Source organism: Rhinatrema bivittatum, chromosome 9 (assembly GCF_901001135.1).
Source record: "Rhinatrema bivittatum chromosome 9, aRhiBiv1.1, whole genome shotgun sequence".
Taxonomy (NCBI): Eukaryota; Metazoa; Chordata; class Amphibia; order Gymnophiona; family Rhinatrematidae; genus Rhinatrema; species Rhinatrema bivittatum.
This window is the reverse complement of record NC_042623.1, coordinates 85,810,271-85,830,335: the sequence shown is the minus strand read 5'-3', so window position 1 is coordinate 85,830,335 and position 20,065 is coordinate 85,810,271. Positions and strand designations below refer to the sequence as shown.

The window sequence follows — 20,065 nt, the reverse complement described above, 5'->3', positions numbered from 1 at the left end:
CTACCCAGTCACAACCCAGACAGCCACACACATTCCACACACTACACACAACCACCTCCCCCCCCCCCACCGGGGACGACTCCTTCAATGACTAGTATTGCTCACCGTTTAAAACTTAAAAGACATCAACTGCCCTGTAATAGTCAGGTCATATAACAAACCAGTTAGTTTAGAATTCCAGTCAATTCCAAGAGGAATGATATCCAGCAACATTTAAAGTAGACTGAAGATCAGACGGTAGTAGGTCATAGCAAGTTGACCAACAAGACTGGTATATCAAATCTGTTTCTTTCTCACTGCTTATGGCAAACATCTGTTCCATTTGCATTGAAAATGCAAGCCACCCATACCAGGCCCGCAAGTTGGGAGACATATCTAGTGTTATCCAGTCAGCTAAAATAGTACGGCATGCCAGTAATACGGCAGTGTGACCAAATTTATCTAAGGACAATTTATAAGAAGGAAGGGCTCCTCTTAAACCAGATAGAAGCAGCTTGCCCATCCAAACAATAGAAGAGCCAGTACATTGTGCGACTACTGCAATCACCTTCATCCAAAAAGGTCTCAGCACCGGGCACAAAAATAACCTATGTGCCAAAGTACCTGTCACTTGATGACATTTAATACATGTAGGGGAGGATAATCATCCCATCGTACATCGGCGAACATCATCACAAAAAATAGGATGCAAAATCTTAAATTGCAACTCTTGTAGTGAAAGATCTGGTATGCTTTTAGTCATAAGTTTAAAACACGAAAGCAAGTATGAAGAAGGAATATCCATAGTCCACGCTTCAGTCCAGTATTGAGCTAAAGGATATTCTATATTTGTGAAAAGGCAGCATCTGAAGAAGGCGATAGAAGGGTGAGCAGTTAAAAAAAAAAAAAAAAAAAAAGTATGCAGGTAGAAACCCATGGAGCAGGGGTGGACCGATCATTCAAGCAATAGAGCAGAGAACAAGGGCCCAAGGCACTCTCCCTTAGCCTCGGATGGATGGTGAGGGGCCCAGGGGCCCAGATCACTGTCAGCCTGCCCCTGTCATGGAGGATTGAAAGACTAGGTCGACAATTATTCATTGAACTGCAAAAGAGCTGAGAAACTAGTAAAGTTCTCCAAGGAAATGTAGTTATGTTGTTTGATGGGAGTAAAGTCAAGAAGAAATATTTTGGAAACTTTGAAGTCATAAACAATACAATTATAGAAAGAATGAAGTGTGCAAAAAATAAAGTTAGGTGGTGGTAGTGGTGGTGGGGGGGGGGGGGGAAGGTCTGTTCTTGACCATTGATGACATGGCTATGGTGACCATATGGGCTAGAAGGAGGGTCAGGCATTGGCCTCCAGACCATGTGGCTGGAAGACTTAGGAGACTCAGTAGTGTTGGCACAGGATAGCACCTGCCCAGGACATTGGATGGAACAAATGACTGGGACAGGTCAGCTGAAAGAGACAAGTGGCAGTGCTAGGATGGGGGACATGGAACATCAATGCAATTGGGTGGGGGGAGTGAGTTTTTTGAGTTTAGACAGAGAATAGAAATCCTCAGTTTGCAAATGTTTTGTGGGTGTCTGCTATAGAGAAAGGGCCAAATCTGACAGATTCAGGAAACTTTTCAGAGCTGGTGACAGATAGAATGCAAATGTATCGAAATGCAAAAGGAAAAAAATTTACAATCAAGGACATCAAGCTTATGAACAGAAAAAGCAAATATGAGAAATGATTGCGTTGCTTTTATGAAAGCTCCTCTCACATAATATCTATTTTGAAGATATCATGCCATAAGACACTGAAGTGAACCCAAAAGCTAAAAGCAAGACTATAACTGTACCAAGTGTAAAGAAATACCCAACAGAATTAATGGAGTAGAAGTCTGATCAGGAGGCTAAAAAAAAAAAGGATGAAGATAGAGATGGATTTACAGAGTTGACACCCTTCAGTCACAGGGAAAGGTATCCCCAGGGACAGTTTTGGTGGGAGAAACATCCTCCAGGATGTGTTGTACTGAAAAGGGCATCCCCTCCACTCTCAAGCACCACTCAGCCTTAGATATAGCATATACCTGTTACCATTATGCCACCTTCTGGCCGGTCTGGGCATAACACACTATATATACACTGACGATATACAGTTAATACTTCCCATAGATGAAACTATTGAAAAAACATTAAACATCGTTAATATGTACCTTGACATCATAAAACAATTACTAAACCAAATGGAGCTAGTAATCAACATACAGAAAAGAAAATTCCTACATTTAGAACGCAAAAAGACCGAGATCATTCAAAACAACCAAAAAATAGAACTAGCGGAGAAAGTACGGAACCTAGGAGTTATAATTGACACTGAATTAAGCTTAAAACAACATATATCCTTAAAAGTGAGAGAAGGATACACTAAATTCATGGTTCTCAGAAGACTCAAACCACTTCTAACGTCAAATAACTTTCGTTCAGTACTACAAGCATTGATTTTTGCAAGCACAGACTACTGTAATGCACTACTACTAGGCCTTCCATACACTTCACTCAGACCACTACAAATTTTACAAAACACTGCTGCAAGAATTTTGACCGGAAAAAGTAAAAGAGACCACATCACCGAAACCCTAGCCGAGTTACATTGGTTACCCGTTGAACAAAGAATAGAATACAAAACACTTTGCATCATACATAAATTAATACATAACGAAAAAGCAGAATGGCTTAACAAAGCCCTCTACGTACACGTACCAAACAGAAACCTAAGATCAGCGAACAAAGCACTCCTTACTATCCCATCAATAAAGACAGCAAGACTAACACAAGTAAGAGAGAGAGTACTACCCTTGGCAGGACCCAAACTGTGGAACACCATGCCACTGGAGTTAAGGTTGCAAAAAGACAGCAAAACCTTCAGAAAAGGCTTAAAAACCTGGCTATTCAAGCAAGCCTATCAAATAGAGAAGGGGAAACAGTGAGGCAGGCGAAGTGAGAGGTATGAACAAATAATGTGTGTAGCTGTATTTTTTATCTCTGTTTTTACTTTACCTTCTCATCCATCACCAGAAGATAAAGTGACACTTATAAAGTTAGAATTGTTTTTAAACTGATAAATCCTGGACAGTATTGTATCACAAACCAATTATATCATTTAGAAAACTATGTACCGAACCATAATGGCACTTGTGTAAATTAATATATTTCAGCATCCTTATTTTATGTGCCCTATTGTAAACCGTTGTGACGGATCCTTCTTAACGATGGTATAGAAAATATTTAAAATAAATAAATAAATAAAATCCTGTTGGACCTACTCCCTTAAAGATGCAGTACTCCAAATCTGTCAGCCTACCCCTGCACCTTTCAAGGGGGCACTTCTGATAAGACATTGCTACAAAGGTTGAGTGGTAATTAAGAGAGCGCCACCTGGCTAAGAAAATGTACCTTTCACTGTGGTGCCTCTAGAAAGAGCCTACCTAGACTAGTAGGAAATCCAGGTGTAGCAATATAGAGAAAAACAGGCAGATGCCTCAATGCAAAAGAGAGTAATACTTAGGCCAGGGGTGGGCACTCTGTTACTCCAGGGCTTCTAACCAATCGGGTTTTCAGAATATACAGTATCAATAAAGAATATCAAGATATAAATTTGAATTCAATTGAGGAAGTGTGCATGAGAATCTGTCATGCATATTCTTTAGGGATATCTTAAAAACCTGATCAGTTGGGGGGCCCTTGCGGATCGGAGTGCCCACTCTTGACTTTACCCAGCAAAGCAGCAATTAGACAGGCAGGAAGAGAAACAGGACAAGAGAGCATATAGATGTCAGAATAATTTAATAAGCGCGTATCTGTTGATTTAATGGCGGTATCAGCCCACAGGTCAAAAAAGAGGAAAGATCACTTATGCAAATCAGATTGTTCCACTGGTTCCAGTGACCCAGATTGTTTCACTGGTTCCAGTGATCTGGCCAGTGAAATCTAATGTATATTTGATTCTGGTCATTCTGACCAAACCAATAATTAGATTCTACATTGAGAACGTATGACAATGGAATTTCAAAGTAACATAGCAGATATTGGCAAATAAGGACCACTTGTCCCAACCAATCTGCTTTTTTGCCCTTGCCTACACTGCTCTAAGGAACGTCCAGATGTCAACCTTACAAGCTGTGGTAATACTATCCAAGCATCTATAGTGGAAAACTTTAATCTTTCAAAATAAAGCAATGCATTCTTTTACAAATATTAATATAGAGCTTGAGCTAAACAATGGAGAAAAATTCCATATACAAACACTTAAATATACTGAAGTTAACTAAAAGAAAGTTTCAGATTTCGTTGTGATTGCATGTGAGGGAATACAATGACACCAATCTGCTAAAACAATCTATATACCAAATTGATCAATTTATTCAGCACAAAGTTCAATTTTAGAATTTCAAATGGTAGCTGCATTCTCTGGTCTCTGTCTCTTTAACTCATAACTGCTTCTTCTCTGGAACTCTTTTGTTTTGTTTTTTTCATCTTGTCACAACAGATTTTTATCTTGGCAGTTTGATTATGAGAGAGAAGTGGTGCAATCATACTGTTTTTACATACAACTTAAAACCAGGAGCGAACATTGCTACTTGCATTCACAGCAGAAGACTGAATAGTGAGTTCAACATTAAATCCATCCTCATATTGTTACTGTATCATTTGTCTGACACAAAAGTTTCTAAATAAAAGTTTCTGAAAGAAGGACATACAGTATTAAAGATTGTTAAATTATAAGAAAATGAGTACAAATCTAATGATGCAAAGCATTTTTGGAGATAATGATTGCTAAATGCTAGGCACTACTGGTGCCTTCAATGCATGTTACTATATATATATATATATATATATATGAATAATCACTTTGTTTAGAATGCAACAATGGAAGCTACTCTGCTTGTCCAAATTGTTGGTTACTGCAGTGATTCTCAACCTGGTTCTAAGGATTTGCCTGGCCAGATTACTTTTCTCGGTATCTGCAATAAATAGACATGATATATATTTGTATACAGTTGAGTTAGTGGATGCAAATACATCTAATGCATTTTTATTGTGATTATGCTAACAGAAAGGTGAGGCAGGTCCTAAGGACAAAGTTGAGAACCACTCATTTACAGTAACATATGTTAAACTGTTCTGATACAAATTGAATTGGATAAATTTCTGTAAAATAATTTTCCCTAAAATATTGTTTTTTTTTCTTATATAACAAACTAACACTCTCTCAGGAGTGGGATACAAGCACATATAACCATTAAACACCTCTTATTATATACTAAACAATTTTTTATTTTCTTAGAACAATTTCAATTACATACAAAAGTATAGTTCACATCTCTCAAGCATTAATTATACAATTTATCAAAAAACATGTTTAATATTACAATTAAAACACCTTCTATCATTCACATCCAAACATACTCAATCATACATACACCCCACTCATAAAACTGTTATTAAATTAATACTCCCACAGATATTCAAAAAAGTTTGACTCAGTGTTACTCCTTATTATTCATCATACTCTCTCTCTCTCTTGCCTTACTCAATGTGCCCTACCTCCAATACATTTAATAACTAAATATACCCCCAACACAGTTCTAAGTGTACTTCTAATAACTCCTGATGACAATGAATACCCGGTTACACACACACACACACATATATATATATATATATTTATATATGTATAAATAATGCAGTCAAACCTTTTCTAAGACATCTGTTCCAGCGTTTAGACAAACTGAATTTTTACAAAGAGTATTTGGGATGTACAATTTTTATCAACACGATTTCTACTTGTTTACAGTTTTCCATAGTAAAACTCTACAAACATTCTTTCTCTAGAACTTCTTTGCTTGCTTGCCATTTTCCTTTAATGTGGATACAATGGCTATGAAGGGAACACAACTTTTCACACACATCCACTAACATTCCTAATGCTATAGTACAGATTTTTTCCTTTAGATGTTGTTATATGTAGAACAACAAACTAGTCTCTCCCCGGACCTTTATTGAATAAAAATATTTTGAAAGTCTGGCAGAAAATTATGATTTTTTTCTGGAATAAGAGTATGATTATTCCTGAATCCTCCAGAATGGATGTGATTTCTGAAAAGTCCATTATTTTTTACAAGATACCTAAGATTTTTAAGAACAAAACTCTGCCCTCACAGTGATTTCAAGTCTCTGATCAATTTTATTATTAGTAGTAGTAAAGCACTAAGAGGCATAAATAGTACTTTACAAATACACATAAAAAACAGTCCTTGCTCCCTGGAACTTTCAATCTAGCAAGTCAAGACAGACAGAGAAGACACACATAAAAACAAATCAGAAGCTCTGCGTTACAATGAGACGAGCTAGGTTATAGGTGGAATTAATTGAGGAAGGCACAACTTTTGCTAAGTACATCTGTAAGGAGTTAATCCTTATAAGGGTCTATATTTAAAAAAAATGGCTAATGGGTGGAAAATTAGAACAATATTACACTCTGACACCCAAACTGATCGAGTTAGCTTTAATACAGTTCCTAAATAATCCACTAGAAGCACTAATTTTCAAAAGGTTTAACTGGCTGACTTCATGAATTATTTGGTTAAAACTCTTCAATACGTTTCCCTACTGACTGGTCAAATTTGGCCACTTTGGCCTGGCAGGTAACAGAGGAGACTTCATGCAGAGGGATTTCGGGATGCTTGATGGGGTGGGGACAGTCACTAACCAATCATCCATGTAAAGGAATAAAGATTTCCTGCTTCCACTGTGCTGCCTCAACTGCCAGGTATCTACTGAACATTCTCAGTGCGACTGAGAAGCTGAATGGGTGCACGTTGTACTAGTAATGTAAACCCTCCAACATGAGTCTGATAAATCTCCGATAGACGGGGTGAATAGGAATATTAGCATACGCGTCCTTCAGGTCCAGAGTGCACAGCCACTCCAGCTGAATAAATGGCAGAATTGTCTGGAGCGAATTCATCTGGAACCTCTACTGTACCAGTAACCTGTTCAAGTTCTGCCAATCTAGGATGGTCTTAGTGGTCTCCTTGGGGTTTATGAAGTACCAAGAGTAGAACCGCATACCAAACTCCTAAGGAGAGACAGGCTCTATGGCCTTCTGACCTAGAAAGGATGTTACCTTAAGTTATAGCTGAGCAGATTTACCAGTTCAGGAGGGGGTGCGAGATACACACGTGACAGACATACTCCACAATTTTCAGGACTCGCTTGTCCCTTACAATGCATCCCCAATTTCAGTCAGAAAGACTGTATCCTTCTCCCTATAAGTGAAGGAAGGTATCAGGGGTGTCAAAAACTTGCCCTGGGCTTCAGCTGAAGTTGCTGCACAGCCTTAGGATGCCCCAATTCTCTCTCTGTCAGCCTCTAGTAAGAAGCTGCCGAGGATGAAAAAGTGGGATTCATTAGCTCTGGAAAGAGCGGAAGGGCCTCCTGCCTGGATATAGAGGGCTAGTCTCCTGGCACTGTAGACAGTGACTGCAAAGTGAACAGATACTCCTTGATTAGCACCACTTTTCCTGCACTTTGTTTCCCCCAACAGTTTCTCTCCCATACATGGGACATAATCCAGGTAATAACGAACATCTTCCTGGAGCCAAGAGATCTTCCTGGCTCCAATGGATACAGCGGAAGTTCTGGCTGCAGTATTGAAGGCTTCATACGAGGACTGGATTAGCTGTTTTTTGCATTTCTCTGCATCCTCCAAGGTATGGCTAAAGCTCACCCTGATAAGCAGCTCTTAAGTCCACTAGAGGTCTTAGCTTTTGAATACACTCATATTGCAACACAATTCTTGAGCTAACATCGATCCCTGGAAGATTTTCTTCACAAAGGAATTCAAAACCATCTGGTCTTTCCCCGGAGATGTGTTAAAATGCTCCCTCAAGTTTTTTTGCACTTTTCAGGGCCAATTCAACCACCACAGAGTGGTGCAGCAACTCGCATACCCCATAACCGTGAGAATCCTTGACAATGTACTTTAAGTCAATCATGCATGCAATAGGCAGGCAAGAAATGGGAAACAAAAACAAATAGTCAGACAAAGTAACATAGGATGGAGGTTTTTGACCTATGGTTGAAGCCAAATGCTTTTTGAACTCTTGAGCCACTGATATGTTTTTTCCTGAGGTCTTTTTACCTCCTCTCATATTTAAAATTGTGACTCCTAATATGGAACCTACACGATTGTTAGGTTCTGTATTAGGAGTTACCACCCAGAAAAAAGATCTGGGCATCACAGTGGACAACACATTGAAATTGTTGGCTCAGTGTGCAGCAGCAGCTAAGAAAGCAAATAGAATGTTAGGAATTCTAAGGAAAGGAATGGTGAATAAATCAGAGAATGTCATAATGTCTCTGTATTGCTCCATGGTGAGACTGCACATTGAGTACTGAGTGCAATTCTGAGCACTGCATCTCAAAAAAGATATAGTTGCACTTGAAACTTTTCAGAGGAGGATAACCAAAATGATAAAGTGGATGGAATGGCACTACTATGAGGAAAGGCTAAAGAGGTTAGGGCTGTTCAGCTTGAAGAAAAGAGTGAATTGATTATTACTCTTTCAGATAATACAAGAACTATGGGGCACTCCATGAAGTTAGCAAGTAGCACATTTAAAATAAATTGGAGAAAATTATTGTTTACTCAACGTACAATTAAGCTCTGAAATTCATTGTAAGAGGATGTGGTTAAGGCAGTTAGTATAGTTGGGTATAAAAAAGGTTTGGACAAGTTCCTGGAGGAGAAGTCCATCAACTGCTATTAATCAAACTGACTTAGAGAATCAGCATTAATAGCATGGGATTTAATTACTGTTTGGGTATTTACCAGGTACTTGGAAACAGGATGCTGGGCATGATGGCCCCTCAGTCTGACCCAGCAATCATGCACAGGAGCTTCCACGCATGCTCAGAAAGACTTCTGAGCTATGACAGCTGGGACTGTGTTCACAGCATCAGATAAAATCACCTAGGTTACTGCTGTTTTAATCCTGTTTGTTGACATAGAAATATGAAAGGGTATAAAATAAACATTTACAAAGCTAAAGAAATTACTTACAGAAAATATTATGATTACAGTTCAAAATGAGTGGTCAGTAGTGAAAAGCTGTTTTTATTGCTATTTCTGAGTTGTTGTTTTACTGTATTTTTTTTTTGTTTGTTTTAGGATCCTAATTGTGAATGTACTACAAGTAATCTGCTCTAAAAAAAAGTACTTGGAAGTTGCAGAATATAAAATCTTTTAAATAAATAAAAGTTGTACTGATTTTGTCAGACAAGTTTTATATGGTGTCAAATGGTATTTCACTGCTGCCAATTCACATAAGACATTAAGGGGTCCTATTTACTTAGCACTTCTCCCATAGGGGAGAAAATCTTTAGTAAACTGGCCCCTAATTTAGACAAAGGGTATTTTATAGGCTGGATATCTAAAATTCATTTCAGAGTCATCTACAAATCCATCACCTTGATATACAAAATTATTCACCAACATACCACAATCGACCTACAAGTTCCCCTTCACTTACACAAATCCACAAGACCGACCAGAGAAGCTTACAGAGGATGCCTCCATGTTCCACCTACCAAAACCACTAATCACAGCACCTTAAGAGACCAAGCCTTTTCCATAGTAGGCCCACCTTTATGGAACTCCATTCCCCCAGACCTCAGAAATGAGCCATGCCTCCTAACCTTTAGGAAAAGACTCAAGACATGGCTGTTCAGGCAAGCTTTCCCAAACTCCAACTAACATGCCTCACCAGCAAATATTCTACACAGCAGCTGTATATATTGTATACTTGTATATAATTAACTTCTTCTATCTCTCTTTATTTCCTCCACCCCAGTTCAATAGCCCTTGTTAATTGTAACTGCATCTCTTCATCACGTTTATTTATGTTTGTTATTGTATTCATTGCACCCCTGTTTTTATGTAAACCGACATGATGTGAACGCTTCATGAATGCCGGTATAAAAAAACCTTAAATAAATAAAAAAATAAAAATGTTTTCAAAATTTTAGCAATGGTGAACACAGAAGGAAAGGAGTTGTTAATGGTAAAACTGGACAGAATCATATCTCTAAGTGATACAACATGCTTTATAGTTACATGAAAGATTTTTTTCAGGAAGGAAATATTAAACCCCCCCCCCCCCCTTTTCAATTTTAATTTCATTCTTTAGCTTATTGTTTCTTTTTGTATGTAATAATATCAGTGTGTTAGTTTAGTTTCTCATACAGAAGACATTTTAATTACCGTATTTTCCGGCGTATAAGACGACTTTTTAACCCAAGAAAATCTTCTCAATAGTTGGGGGTCGTCTTATACGCCGGGCACACCTGCTCTCTGACCAGTTTCTCTCAATCACACACACATGCTCTCAATCAAATGCATTCTCGCACTTACACACAGGCAGGCTGCTTCTCTCTCTCTCTCACTTCCACCCCCACCCCCGAGCACAAATAGTAGCTGCATCACCTCCTCCTCCAGCCCCCGCAGGCCAAGAAAGAAGAAACCCATCGGCCGCGGGAGCCTCATGCTGCTGTCTCCTTTCCCGATTACCAGCTCCTTCGACTGCTCGGGGCCGATGCTGCTATCTTTTCATGCGGCACGGCTTTCTCCTTCCCGCGCACCGCACTGCCGTTGCCACTGGGCTAAAAGCACGTTCAAGCCCAGCAGGAACGGCAGCGGTGCAAAAAAAAAAAAAAAGCTGTGGCATCCGCGGCTGGCCTTTTCTTCTTCCCGCCCCCCCCTTTGAACCAGAACAGAAAGTGATGCGTGGGAAGAAAGAGCCGTGCCGCGTGAAAAAATAGCAGCGGCGCAGCAGCATCGGCCCCCGAGCAGTCGAAGGAGCCGGTAATCAGAAAAGGAGACAGCAGCGTGAGCCTCCCGTGGCCGATGGGTTTCTTCTTTCTTGGCCTGCGGGGGCTGGAGGAGGAAGCTGCTGCAGCTACTATTTGTGCTGGGGGGGGGGGGGGGGCGGGCGTGGAAGTGAGAGAGAGAGAGAGAAGCAGCCACCCTGCCTGTGTGTAAGTGAGAGAGAGAGAGAAGCAGCCAGCCTGTGTGTAAGTGAGAGAGAGAGAGAGAAGCAGCCACCCTGCCTGTGTGTAAGTGAGAGAGAGAGAAGCAGCCAACCTGTGTGTAAGTGAGAGAGAGAGAGAGAGAAGCAGCCAGCCTGTGTGTAAGTGAGAGAGAGAGAGAGAGAGAGAAGCAGCCAGCCTGTGTGTAAGTGAGAGAGAGAGAGAGAGAAGCAGCCACCCTGCCTGTGTGTAAGTGAGAGAGAGAGAGAGAGAGAGAAGCAGCCAGCCTGTGTGTAAGTGAGAGAGAGAGAGAAGCAGCCAGCCTGTGTGTAAGTGAGAGAGAGAGAGAAGCAGCCAGCCTGTGTGTAAGTGAGAGAGAGAGAGAGAGAGAGAGAGAGAGAGAGAGAAGCAGCCAGCCTGTGTGTAAGTGAGAGAGAGAGAGAGAGAGAAGCAGCCAGCCTGTGTGTGAGAGAGAGAGAGAGAGAAGCAGCTAGCCTGTGTGTAAGTGAGAGAGAGAGAGAGAGAGAGAAGCAGCCAGCCTGTGTGTAAGTGAGAGAGAGAGAGAGAGAGAAGCAGCCAGCCTGTGTGTAAGTGAGAGAATGCATTTGATTGAGAGCATGTGTGTGATTGAGAGAAACTGGTCAGCGAGCTCATGTGTGTGAGAGACAATGAAAGTGACTGCTCAGAGAGATGACTGATGTGTATGTGAGTGTGAGAGAGAGAAAAAGCATGGAAGTGAGAAATCTGGGTATGTGAGAAAGCATGGGAGTAAGAAGCCTGATTATGTGAGAGAGAGCATGTGAGCGGGAGGACTGGCTGTGTGTGTGTGTGTGTGCGCGCGTGCATGAGAGAGAGACTGGTTGATAAGGTGACGGTGTGTGTGAGAGAAAGAGACTGCTGTGTGTGAATGTGAGAGAAAGAATGTGATTCAGGGAATGAGAAGCCTGTGCACGTGGAGAGTGAGCATGGAAATGAGAGAGAGACTGGTGTGTGTGTGTGTGAGACAGAGAAAGTGATTATGAGAGTGAGAAGCCCGTATATGTATGGTAAGCAGAACACGGGAGTGGGAAGCCTGTGTGTGTGTATGGCATGAGAGAAACTGTTCAGGAAGGTGTCTGGTGTGTGTGTCAAAGACTGTTTGGGAAATGATTGGTGAGTGAGACAGAAACTGGTCATGGGGGCATGACTGGTATGGTGTGTGTGTGAGAGACATGGGCCCTAAGGAAGAGGAAGAGGAATAGGAGAGCTGCTGGAGGGGGTAAGGAAAGGTGGCTTTTTAAGTTTATTTTTCTTGATTGACTGCCATTTTAATTATTTAATATTATGTGATGTCTGCTTTTTTGAAATATTTTATTGGTGTTTGGAGAATGTTTAATAGTTTTTATGAGTTTTTAATTGTTGGATGTTATTCTGTTCATAGCTGTTTTGAAACATTTATTCTGCTTATTAGTATAGTTTTACAATTATTTATGTGTGGGGATCTATAGCTGCTTGCTAGTTCTGTTTTCCTAATAAGAGGTATATTGGTTTTTAGGGCCTGATATACGGTATTTGTAGTGTTGCCTTTTCATAGATAGGGTTGCTCCTGTTTGAGTGTAAAATTATTTTTTTTCTTAAAAATATGTATAAAAAAAGGGGGGGTCGTCTTATACTCCCAGTCGTCTTATACACCGGAAAATACGGTAGTTCTGATTAGGACTAAAGCATCAACTGTTTTGTACAGCAAAGGTAGGGGGGGATTTAGGTAGGGCTGGGGGGTGGGTTACATAGCGAAAGAGAGGGGAAGGTGGGGGGAAGCGGAGGGAACGGAGGCAGCCTGCGTGGCTCGGCGCGCGCAGGCTGCCGATTTTGCGCAGCCTTGCGCGCGCCGATCCTGGATTTTATAAGATACATGCAGCTACGCGCGTATCTTATAAAATCCGGCGTACTTTTGTTTGCGCCGGTTGCGCGTACTTTTTTAAGACCTACCTCAGCGCGTACAAAAAAGTGCATGAGATAGGATTTGCATGGTGGCATGCTATTTTAATAAATACATTACTCCCCAATGCAGGAAAGCGAGTTAAACCCTGAAGCAAAAAAGAAGATAAATGTTGGCATATGCTAAAAACTTTTTATCTTTCCATGCTTTGATCACTGCCATCAAAATTATTTTAGTTTTAATGGAAAAACAGTGACAGTAAATTTCAAAGCAGTGCCTGTGCATCAGCATGTGCCTAGGGACGCAGCAATTTTATAACTTGCGTGCATGTTATAAAATAGCTTGAAGCATGTGCACTTAGGCACCTATTTTTAAGTGGCTATGCCTAGACACATGAATCCTGTTTCTACTGCATAAGGGCATTTTACATAAGAACATAAGAAATTACCATGCTGGGTCAGACCAAGGGTTCATCAAGGCCAGCATCCTGTTTCCAACAGAGGCCAAACCAGGCCACAAGAACCTGGCAAGTACCCAAACACTAAGAAGATCCTATGCAACTGCCAGTAATAGTAGAGGCCATTCCCTAAGTCAACTTGATTAATAGCAGTTTATGGACTTATCCAAACCTATTTTAAACCTAGCTACACCAACTGCCCTCCTCTGGCAACAAATTACAGAGCTTGATTGTGTGTTGAATAAAAAGAATTTTCTCCAATAAGTCTTAAATGTGCTATTTGCTAACTTCATGGAGTGCTCCCTAGTCCTTCTATTATCCGAAAGTGTAAATAACCGATTAAAATCATAAGAGGTCTTGAACGAGGAGGTGTGAAAGACCTCTATCATATCCCTCCTCAGTCGTCTCTTCTCCAAGCTGAACAGCCCTAACCTCTTCAGCTTTTCCTCATAGGGGTGCTGTTCTACCCTTTATCCATTTTGGTTGCCCTTCTCTGTACCTTCTCCATCGCAACTATTTCTTTTTTGAGATGAAGTGACCAGAAGTGCACACAGTATTCAAGGTGTGGTCTCACCATGGAGCGATACAGAATTATGACATTTTCCATTTTATTAACCATTCTCTTTCTAATAATTCCTAACATTGAATTTTTAAATTTACAAACATAACAATAGTTTGTAACAAAAATGTGTGAAAATTACAAATTACAAAAAGAAAAACTTCCAAGATAAATTTCAATAAAGTAAAAAATTCACTCCAAACAGAAATACAAAAAAGAAGGAAAGGAGAGGAGAAGAAGAATTTTAAGGGAGAACAAACCAGAAAAATGTAACTAAGGAATAAAGGCTTAATTAGCACATCCAGTGTTAATTAACAAATAATAGGAAGCACAGGAGAGGAAATAAGTGGCGTACGGGACTCAACAAAAGTTCTTAACTGTTCTGTAAGGGAAAAAATAAAACATTTGTATCCTTTTTTGATTATGCATTTACAAGGAAAGCGAAGAACAAAGGAAAAGCCTAAAGAAACATTCTGGCGAAAAGATAAAAAACCTTTTCACCATGGTTGAGTAGTATAGGCTTAGGGGCGGATTTTCAGAGCCCTGCTCGCCGGTGAGCCTATTTTACATAGGCCTACCGGCGCGCGCAGAGCCCCGGGACTCGCGTAAGTCCCGGGGTTCTCCGAGGGGGGCGTGTCGGGGACGGGCCCGGTCGTCGCGGCGTTTAGGGGGCGTGTCGGCAGAGTTTTGGGGGCGGGTACGGGGGCATGGCTACGGTCCGGGGCGGTCCGGGGGCATGGCCGCGCCCTCCGTACCCGCCCCCAGGTCGCGTCCCGGCGCGCAAGAGGCTCGCTGGCGCGCGGGGATTTACGCCTCCCGGAGGGAGGCGTAAATCGCCCGACAAAGGTAAGGGGGGGGCTTAGACAGGGCCGGGCGGGTGGGTTAGGTAGGGGAAGGGAGGGGAAGGTGAGGGGAGGGCAAAAGGAAGTTCCCTCCGGGCCGCTCCGATTTCGGAGCGGCCTCGGAGGGAACGAGGGTAGGCTGCGCGGCTCGGCTCGCGCCGGCTATACAAAATCCATAGCCTTGCGCGCGCCGATCCAGGTTTTTAGCAGATACGCGCGGCTCGCGTAGTGCATGGTTCGAAGGTACCTTCCTCCGAACCATGCACTACTGATTGTGGTTTTTCTCCTTGTTCTAGTTTAAAAGCTGCTCTATATCCTTTTTAAAAGTTAGCACCAGCAGCCTGGTTCCACTCTGGTTAAGGTGGAGTCCATTCTTTTGGAAAAGTCTCCCTCTTCTCCAAAAGGTTGTCCAGTTCCTTACAAAACAATCTCTCTTCCCTGCACCATTGTCTCATTCACGCATTGAGACTTCGGAGCACTGCCTGCCTCTGGGGTCCTGCACGTGGAAAAGGGAGCATTTCAGGGAACGCCACCCTGGAGGTTCTGGATTTCAGCTTTCTACCTAAAATCCTAAATTTGGCTTCCAGAACCTCCCTCCCACATTTTCCTATGTTGTTGGTGCCCACATGTACCATGACAACTAGCTCCTCCCCAGCACTGTCTATAATCCTATCTAGTTGATGTGTGAGGTCCGCCACCTTTGCATCTGGCAGGCAAGTTACTAGCCGGTCCTCATGTCCACCTGCCACCCAGCTATCTATATTTCTAATAATCGAATCACCAACTATGACGGCCGACCTAACCCTTCCCTCCTAGGCAGTAGCCCTGGGAGACTCGTCCTCGGTGAGAGAGAACAATGTATCACCTGGAGGATGACTTCCTGCTACATCAGGGTGATGTTCTCCAACCGGCAAACCCTTGCTACAGGATCACTTCCTGCTACATCAGGGTGATGTTCTCCAACCGGCAAACCTTTCTGATCCAAGGCAGCACAGGGGCTCCCAGACTGGATTTGGGTCCTGGCTACTATGCCCCTGAAGATCTCATCAATATACCTCTCTGTCTGCCTCAGCTACTCCAGGTCTGCCACTCTAGCCTCCAGAGATTGGACTCTTTCTCTGAGAGCCAGGAGCTCTTTGCACCGGGTGCACACATACAACCTTTCACCGGTGGATAAAAAAATCATACATGTGACACTCGAGGCAAACATATGATTTTTTACCTGCCGGTGAGAGGTACTTCTTGTTGGCTCTGGTGATGGCTCAAATGGTATTTCATAGAACTTTCAAATGATGAAACTGATTCTTCAACAGAATCCAAGATTAATACTGGAGCTTCTTTGGAAGATAGCTTATCCCTGGATAATGTTGAACTATGTGGTTTCTCCTCCTGTGTCTTTAGAGGCTTCTGGTAGGGAGGAATTTGACTGTAGCTTAGTTGAAACTTTTCCAAAACAGGCTCCATTATTAATAATGCAGGAGGAGTAGATGAGGCCTTTTTTAAATAAATGTAAGTAAACTCTAACCACATCTTTTGTATAAAGAGGTGACATTTTGATGTTGTTTGCACAGAAGTACCCTCTGATTCTGGGATCAAAATTTGTGGTGAAGATAGAGAAAATGACTCTCTGCACCAAAGATCTGCATTGGCGCCGAACCTTTAGTGTCAAGGTGAAAAGCATCAAAGCTGTGAGGATCTTTGGCACCAATCTCTCAGCACTGAAAGTGCATGACGCAAATCTTCATCTCTTTGATGTTTATCGTGCTCTTTTAAAATTTCTTATGCTTCATGCAGGAGCTAGGCAAATTATGGCTAAAATGCCTAGGACACTCTGATTTCTCTTTTTAGGTACTGGTCTATTTGAGCTTTTCTCTCTCCATGCCCAAGAGAGAACATATTTGATATTTTAATGTAATCTCTCTGTGTTTGGGAAGACATTCTTCTATATGCAGAACAATTAGTCAAGTCATGTGTGGAGCTGAGGCATCAAAGACAGATATCATGCAGATCCAGGCTGGACATCTTATGCATGCATTTAGAATAGAGTTTGATAGTATTTTCCCCCTCCCCCCGATCTGAAACCTTTCTTCAATATCATTATTCTAGGTAAGAGACAGATAAAATCTTTTTGTTTTATTTTTTTGAGGGGGCTAAATGAAATATAAATATCTGAAAGAAACTAAGAGAAAAGAAATACAAAACACCAAGAAAAACCTGTGAAATATAACAATATAGTGGCAGGTGAGAAAAAGCAAAAAATAATCTTTTACTTCAGCGGAAGAAAAAGGACTGAAAAGGCTTGTGCGGGAACTCTCATACATACTGAGAAAAACTTCTAGGACTTTGAGCTTTAGAGAGATCCTTTTATGTTGGCACCATGCAGTGTCATCACCCATGGAGAATAATCTATATATATATATAACATATTATATTATAGCAAAATGCAAAAAATGGCTGAATTGATTTCTTTGTTACAGAAGATGCAAATTTCAAAACTGTGATCTTAAACACAGTGATAAGAATAAGTAGTGTATAAGTGTGTCATTAAAGACTCACAAAAATTGTAATATCCTTAAAATCCTTCAGGAGGCAGCAATGCTTTTTAACATTATAATAATCCATTTTCACTGAAAATGCCATAGAAAATGTACCTATGAATTAACAGTATAAGAGAATATAAAGCAAAGAATACAGATTGTCTAATATAAATAATTAATAACTGGTTAAAAAAAGTTGATAATTCAGGTGTGTCATCTTTCCTTCTATATTTATTGTCCTTTAAGTCTTGTTAAAAACAAACAAAAGTTTATTGACTAGCTAATTAATAGGGTCCATTTCTAGAGATTGCCAGATAAGACTAGTAAAACCACATTTAGCTCCAAGTTTTGTATAAATTCATTAGATATAATAACTCCACAAAATCTATCAATCAATATTATTATGGTTTATTACCAAACATGTCAGAGCAAAGGCTAAACACAGAAAAGTCTCTGCAGTACAAATAACTCATCAAAAATCTGCTAATAAAAACATTAAAAGGTGAATTTTAAAAGCCCAGCATATGCATCAATTAGGGGATGCACATATTCACTGTATTTTAAAAGTCGCCCAGATACATGTGTATCTTCTCCTGGGTGCAAATCTCGTTCTGATTCAGAAAGGGGGGTGGTCTGGGCAAGGTTGAGAGATGTGCACGCAAATACTTTTGCTCTAGGGCGTGCACCCAGGTCTAGTGCTGCGTAAGTTTACTTCTGCTATGCAGGAAGTGTAAATTTAAAAAAAAAAAGAAAACTAACCATACTACGCCTTACTCAACAAGCCTTCGCACGGTTAATGCATCTCCAACATTGCTCTCTGCTTCTACGGCAGGGGGAAATGTGGAAAAGAGGATTTGCTTTCAGACAACAACCAACAAGGACTGAACTTCACAATCTCAGTAAACAAATAAGCATGGGCGTAGCTTGCTTATTACAGCGGTTACTACCCTAAACCAATTAAGCCTGATAAATCACTTTGAATGCATATACGGCATTGCTCTCTACTTCAATGGCAGGGGGAAATGTGGAAAACAGGATTTACATTCAGACTACATCCAATAAGGCATTGATCTGTGCAGTCAGGGTAAATAAGCATCGGGGTAACTTGTTTGATGCGGCAGTTACTACCCTTAACCATTAAGCCTTATGCTCTCCTTTGATGCAACTCCAACATTACTCTCTGCATCAATGACAGGGGAGGGCAGGAAATTTGAATCAAACAGTTACCAACAAGGTCCCTGAACTTGGTGGTTGATGAAACGGATACGTATGGGAAAATAAGTTTGGGAGCTTGCTGGGCAGACTGGATGGGCCGATTGGTCTTTTTTCTGCGGTCATTTCTATGTTTCTATATATGAAGAGTATTAAGAGTCTGCTGGGGGGAAAGAAGGCTATTAAAGTAGAGGGGTTTGGAAAACCTAGCTCTTAACTGGGCAAACTGGTGGAAGAACTGGTTAAACTTCCAATGGTGTGGGCGCATACCCTTTTAAAAATCCAACTTATGCAGTAGAAGAGGGATTTGCTCCCAATTAAAATAAGGCACATGTGCACACAGCCAGGCTACTTTATAACATGTCTGCATATATGCATGCAAGTTATAAAATGGCCGTGTATTTGGGGGCATGCTAATGCATGGGCTCTAAAATGTGTCTATGCGCTGGTTTGAAAGTTACCATCCTTATAAGTGCTAAATAAAACCATATCTCAAAATATGGTCATGTATATCATTCTAGGGCAAAAATGAAATGAGCTAATTAGCTACAATGTTTCTTCCACCACCTAATGACATGTGACCTTTAAGAAAATTTCAGAGCTTCGGAAAAACTTCTTTAACTTGGACTATAACCAATCATGTAAACAATGAGTGTGACTACTATGGATGCTAAGTTTTGGTGAATATTCAACACAAAGTCAATAAAGGAAAAAGAAAAAAATCGATATTTAATATCCCCTATAAGTTTATAACTCCTTAGTTATGACATTGTATAATATGTAATTACCATACACAGTTAAACTACAAAAAACTTTGACCATATGCTGAAAAAATTTGACTAGACCACATATCAGATAATATGTATTATTTTATTCATAATCTGTTTCTGAAAGGGTATGCTAATAATATTTTATTCTGGTGAAAACCCTTTTAATTAGTCTTATCTCCACATTTAATGAGGAAGGCTTAATTTTATTAGGAAGAATTTTTATTAAAGCTCAAAAAATTAAATCACAATAAAACACTTCAACAAAACAATCAAACAATTACCAAAATATGTTTTTAATCATTTGTTCAGAACACTCTGAACAAATGATTAAAAAACACTCTGAACACCTGGCTTTTTAAACAAGCATTTGTTAGAGAAAACGAAGTTTAGGAGAGTAATGAATACAGGCAGCAGAACACCAGCACACACACTTAACTCAATATGTGCGTCTTTGTTATTTTATTGCACTTTTAACATAAGTAAAAATATACAGTTCAATAGAATTACGCATAGACAAGAAAAAGGACAATATTTATAACTCATCAACTAGTCTTTATTATGAAACTATGTTACCGAACTTTAATGGCACTTTTATAGATAGTATTAATATACACATCCTCCATAATTTTATATGTGCCTTTCTGTAAACTGCTAAGACGGTATATAACGTAACGACGGTATAGAAAAGATTTTAAATAAATAAATAAATGTA

At 40.4% G+C, this 20,065-nt stretch overlaps 1 protein-coding gene across 3 annotated transcripts in view; it reads right to left on the bottom strand.

The window, feature by feature from the left end:
- Nucleotides 1–20,065, bottom strand: part of POT1 (protection of telomeres 1) — a 364,682-nt gene that overhangs the window by 113,842 nt on the left and 230,775 nt on the right. The window lies entirely within an intron of this gene.